The sequence below is a fragment of the Scyliorhinus canicula genome, chromosome 7 (genome assembly GCF_902713615.1).
Source record: "Scyliorhinus canicula chromosome 7, sScyCan1.1, whole genome shotgun sequence".
Lineage (NCBI taxonomy): Eukaryota > Metazoa > Chordata > Chondrichthyes > Carcharhiniformes > Scyliorhinidae > Scyliorhinus > Scyliorhinus canicula.
Window position 1 is genome coordinate 144,796,282 of NC_052152.1, and position 6,302 is coordinate 144,802,583.

Here is a 6,302-nt window from a genome sequence, read left to right on the forward strand (position 1 = left end):
CTGCTGCTTGATCTTTCCCTTCTGCTGTGAGATGTCCTTTCAATAGTTCTCGACCTTTTCATGTGAGCCTGTTCACTATCCGATGTACTATCTGAACTGGCACTGCGTTTCTGTGCCCTCCATTTTTGAACTTTGTGTTCCCAATCCATTGTCTTGACACCCTTGCCTGAATGCTGCACATTCAACCAGTTTACACTTTCCAGTGGCCTTCCATGCTCTACTAATAACAGTTGCATCCTTCCATTGACTGGACCCTTCAGGCAAGTATGTCACTTTTGTACCAACTTCTGGCAGTTGTCCTTTTGGAAAAATTGCCTGTTCTAATTAATCAGAAGTATTGTGTTCCTCTACAGAAACCCTGTCAATATCAGTTAACTGGCCCTCCTAGTTCTGTAACACATGCATACCAGATGACGCTAGTTCCTCATCATGTCTGTTTGTTGTGTCTAAATTAGAAAATTTGTAATCTGCACCTATTATCCATGACAAATGTACCCCAAAAGTCTGATTGCCATGTTGCAAAATAATTGTTTTGCCATGTATGCTTATGATCTTCCCTGGGTCTATCCATTCATTAAAATTGTCTCTCTTCGAGTATACTATGTCGCCTTGCTGAAAAACGATATTTGATGGCCATAAATTATGCCTTAAAGCTCTGCAAATTTTTTCAGAGACTTCTGCTTCCAAAAAAGCTTTCCTACTGCTATGTAATGCATTTAAATGCTCGGCAAAGGTAGAGTTAATTGCAGTCCCTTCCCAAGCTGGAGGCTGATCATCCAAAACGGACGGAAATTTAGGATTTCTACCAAACACTAATTAATATGGACTGTAGCCCCCAACCATCTGCAACAAATTATTTGCATGTACTGCTGAATTTAAGTTGCAATTTGGTCTATCTGCCAAAAGTTTCCAGAGCATGTCATCTATTACTGCATGGTTTATTTCACACACCATTACTAAATGGGCTTTCCACAGCCGGATTCATAACTGTGATATTCACGTTTTCACACATATCCCTAAACTTATCATTTGCAAATTCTCCCCCGTTATCTGCAAGGAATTTTGCCTATGGGCCCATTCCTGTCCCTATCTATTTTTCCTCGATCTGATCCAGGATTACTTTCTTTTATTTACGTCGTATAATGGTTGATTGACTAAATCAGGTTGCTAAATCTGCAAAATGCAAAATAAATATGTTGTTAGCATCATCCCAGATCTTAAGGTCCATCGCCACAATGTCGTTAAAATCCCTGGCCAAAGGTAGGGTTACTATCAGTCATGATGGTGTCCTTCTGTACTTCCTACAAACCTCACAGCGATCACTAACCTGTTCTATCAGCTTTGTACAGTCTTCATCCCTAACCCCTGCACACTTCAATAAATTTTCCAGCCTCCGAGGAGAGGGATGCGCCAATTGCCAATGCAGTTTTAATACAACAAGCTTTTTATCAGCTAAAGTCCCATTTCCAACTGCCAATAACACATCCTTAACAATTGCATCTGAAATATTATTAGTCAGTAATGGAATACATTACTGTCCTGACTGTAAATTGTAAGTCCACCATCTTTCCAAAAACTGTTGCCTTATCCTGTTCCATATCCAGTTTCATATGTGCTTTCTTCATCGACAGTCTGCTCAGAAGCAAAGGTATCTTACTTGATACAACATCTGTGCTAATGAAATGATTCACTTCGGCAATATTGCAAAGGATCACTACTCTTTTCAGTGACTTCAGAGTATTATCAACCCCAAACCAGAAACTTGTGGAACTTTCAAATTCCTTAACCTTGTTATGATTTTCAGCATTCAAGGAGTCCAAGTAACAGTTAACCAGTCAATTCCACACACAGTAGATGTGCAGCCACTATCCAATACATCACAATTGAAGGATTCTGCAGCTTATTAGTAGGACAATGCCTTCTTTCTGGTCACTATCTTTTTCCTCTTCCGACTCTTCCATGTCATGTTATAACGTGTCGGACAGTTGAAAGCATAATGGTATTGAGAGTGACACCGAAAACATCGATTTATCATACCCCGGGCATTTCTGGGCTTCATTTTCCTATTTCCATTCTCCATGTCCCTCCTCCTATTATAGGTTTTAAAAGGGTTTCTGTCCTCATAATTTCCGGGTCCCGATCTCTTCCCATAGTCTTGTAACCTGTTCGCAGCTATACGATCTCGCCATCCTGCCAATAGTGTATCTTCCATAGTCTGCTTTATTGCTGACTGACCCATTTGTGTCATAAGAGCCATAGGAATTGAATATTTCCCCAGAAACTTCTTTGAGGTGTTTATCATCTGATCGAATAAGGTATAATTATCCGCCAACTTAACTCCTGTCAAAACCAGGAGCCTATCCATATTGGTCACTCAAGCACAGTAACCTAACTGCCAACACAGACTGTGGAAATTCCAGGCTGTGTTTGTGCAGCCTTCTGTATAGTCCGTTAAATTCCTTATATAGTCCTCAATAGAGATATTTTCACAAATCTATAAAATTCTGACCAGGCTTCATGCGCACTTAACAAGTCATTCTTTTGATAAATCTTATCCATAAAATGTAATAGAGTCTCAAGAACTTCTTCTGAGTCTAATTGTTCAAATTCCAGTTCAGGAAACATTTTGCCTTGGTTTTACTCGCATAAGGTAGAGAAAGAGCCAATGCCATACCTTGTTTCCGCTTTCCCAAGGCAGTTACCTTAGTCCACATAACAACTGCACTTTTCCATTGGTCGTCCGGTCCCCTTTCAGAATTTTTTTTTATAAAGTGATTTTTATTGAGTTTTTGAACATTGTATATTTACAGTTATGTACACAGAATCAAAGGTATCATTTTTAAAAATCTGGTAGAATATTGTACATCAGCTACAAGGGTGAACTTGCAGCATGCGTTGGTATCTGGGACTTCAAAGTTGTGGCCATTTCGGAGACATGGCTAGAGCAGGGACAGGAATAGTTGTTGCAGGTTCCGGGGTTTAGATATTTCAGTAAGCTCAGGGAAGGTGGTAAAAGAGGGGGAGGGGTGGCATTGTTAGTCAAGGACAGTATTACGGTGGTAGAAAGGACGTTTGATGAGGACTCGTCTACTAAGGTAGTATGGGCTGAGGTTAAAAACAGGAAAGGAGAGGTCACCCTGTTAGGGATTTTCTCTTGGCCTCCGAAAAGTTCCAGAGATGTAGAGGAAAGGATTGCAAAGATAATTCTGGATAGGAGCGAAAGTAACAGGGTAGTTGTTATGGAGCTGCGGTGCGACGAGGATGGGATTCGAACCCACGCGTGCAGAGCACAATGGATTAGCAGTCCATCGCCTTAACCACTCGGCCACCTCGTCACCACAGGGTAGTTGTTATGGCGGACTTTAACTTTCCAAATATTGACTGGAAACGCTATTGATCGAGTACTTTAGATGGGTCCGTTTTTGTCCAATGTGTGCAGGAGGGATTCCTGACACAGTATGTAGATAGGCCAACAAGAGGCGAGGCGACATTGGATTTGGTACCGGGTAATGAACCAGGACAGGTGCTAGATTTGGAGGTAGGTGAGCACTTTGGTGATAGTGACCACAATTCAGTTGCATTTACTTTAGCGATGGAAAAGGATAGGTATATAGCACAGGGCAAGAGTTATAGCTGGGGGAAAGGCAATTATGATGCGATGAGGTAAGACTTAGGATGCATAGGATGGGGAAGGAAACTGCAGGGGATGGGCACAATTGAAACGTGGAGCTCGTTCAAGGAACAGCTACTGCGTGTCCTTGATAAGTATGTACCTGTCAGGCAGGGAGGAAGTGGTCGAGCGAGGGAACCGTGGTTTACTAAAGTGGTTGAATCACTTGTCAAGAGGAAGAAGGAGGCTGATGTAAAGATGAGATGCAAAGTTTCAGTTAGGGCGCTCAAGAATTACAAGTTAGCCAGGAAGGACCTAAAGAGAGAGCGAAGAAGAGCCAGGAGGGGACATGAGATGTATTTGGCAGGTAGGATCAAGGATAACCCTAAAGCTTTCTACAGGTATGTCAGGAATGAAAGAATGACTAAGGTAAGAGTAGGGCCAGTCAAGGACAGTAGTGGGAAGTTGTACGTAGAGTCTGAGGAGATAGGAGAGGCGCTAAATGAATATTTTTCATCAGTATTCACACAGGAAAAAGATAATGTTGTCGAGGAGAATACTGAGATACAGGCTACTAGATTAGAAGGTCTTGAGGTTCACAAGAGGGAGGTGTTAGCAATTCTGGAACGTGTGAAAATAGATAAGTCCCCTGGGCCGGTTTATAAGAGATAGGATTTATAATCATCTAGAAAGGAATAACTTTATTAGGGATAGTCAACACGGTTTTGTGAAGGGTAGGTCGTGCCTCACAAACCTTATTCAGTTCTTTGAGAAGGTGACCAAACAGGTTGACGAGGGTAAAGCAGTTGATGTGTTGTATATGGATTTCAGTAAAGCGTTTGATAATGTTCCCCACGTTAGGCTATTGCAGAAAATACGGAGGCATGGGATTGAGGGTGATTTAGCAGTTTGGATCAGAAATTGGCTCGCTGTAAGAAGACAGAGGGTGGTGATTGATGGGAAATGTTCAGCCTGGAGTTTAGTTACTAGTGGTGTACCACAAGGATCTGTTTTGGGGCCACTGCTGTTTGTCATTTTTATAAATGACCTGGAGGAGGGCATAGAAGGATGGTTGAGTAAATTTACAGATGACTCTAAAGTCGGTGGAGTTGTGGACAGTGTGGAAGGATGTTGCAGGTTACAGAGGGACATAGATAAGCTGCAGAGTTAGGCTGAGAGGTGGCAAATGGAGTTTAATGCAGAAAAGTGTGAGGTGATTCATTTTGGAAGGAGTAACAGGAAGACATAGTACTGGGCTAATGGTAAGATTGTTGGTGGTGTGGATGAGCAGAGAGATCTCGGTGTCCATGTACATAGATCCATGAAAGTTGCCACCCAGGTTGATAGGGCTGTTAAGAAGGCGTATGGTTTGTTAGCTTTTATTGGTCGAGGGATTGAGTTTCAGGGCCATGAGGTCATGTTGCAGCTGTACAAAGCTATGGGGCGACTGCATTTGGAGTATTGCGTGCAGTTCTGGTCACCGCATTATAGGAAGGATGTGGAGGCACTGGAAAGGGTGCAGAAGAGATTCACCAGGATGTTGCCTGGTATAGAGGGAAGATCTTAGGACGAAAGGCTGAGGGACTTGAGGCTGTTTTCGTTAGAGAGAAGAAGGTTAAGAGGTGACTAATAGAGGCATACAGGATTATATAGGGTGGACAATGAGAACCTTTTTCCTCGGATGGTGATGGCTAGCACGAGCGGACATAGCTTTAAATTGATAGGAGATAGATATAGGACAGATGTCAGAGGAAGGCTCTTTACTCAGAGAGTAGTAAGGGCGTGGAACACCCTGCCTGCAACATTAGTGGACTCGCCAACATTAAGGGCATTTAAATGGTCATTGGATAAACATATGGATGATAAGGGAATAGTGTAAATGGGCTTTAGAGTGGTTTCACAGGTCGGCGCAACATCGAGGGCCGAAGGGCCTGTACTGCACTGTAATATTCTATGTTCTATAAGCTCAAAAACAGCAACACTGTATAGTTAGCAATATTACAAAGAACAAAGAACAAAAAAAAGTACAGCACAGGAACTTCGGCCCTCCAAGCCTGCGCAGACCATGTTGTCCGTCCAAACTAAAATCTTCTACACTTCCGGGATCCGTATCCCTATATTCCCATCCTATTCATGTATTTGTCACCCTTAAACGTCACTATTGTCTCTGCTTCCACCACCTCCTCCGCCAGCGAGTCACCCACTTCCTTCTGTGTACAACACTTGCCCCGTACATATCCTCTAAACCTTGCCCCTCGCACCTTAAACCTATGCCCCCTAGTAATTGACCCCTCTACCCTGGGAAAACGTCTCTGACTATCCACTCTGTCTATGCCCCTCATAAATTTGTAGACCTCTATCAGGTCGCCCCTCAACCTCCGTTGTTCCAGTGAGAACAAACCGTGTTTATTCAACCACTCCTCATAGCTAATGGCCTCCATACCAGGCAACATCTTGGTAAATCTCTTCTGCACCCTCTTTAAAGCATCCACATCCTTCTGGTAGTGTGGCAACCAGAATTGAACACTATAGTCCAAGTGTGCCCTAAATAAGGTTCTATACAGTGTCATGAGAATGTAGTTTTAAGAAATGTTTGGCTGCTCATATTTCTGCAGTGATGTTAGAGTGTGGGTGGAGCTGGGCTGTCTGTAAGCTTTTTACTTGAGTTTTAAGCTGTTTGCTGTATGGTATG

General features: G+C 42.7%; 1 non-coding gene across 1 annotated transcript; it reads right to left on the reverse strand.

Annotated features, from left to right (window-relative positions):
* Positions 1-3,253: 3,253 nt before the first annotated feature.
* Positions 3,254-3,335, reverse strand: trnas-gcu. Its single transcript has one exon. It is a non-coding gene; the product is annotated as a tRNA-Ser (tRNA).
* Between the last annotated feature and the right edge of the window lie 2,967 nt (positions 3,336-6,302).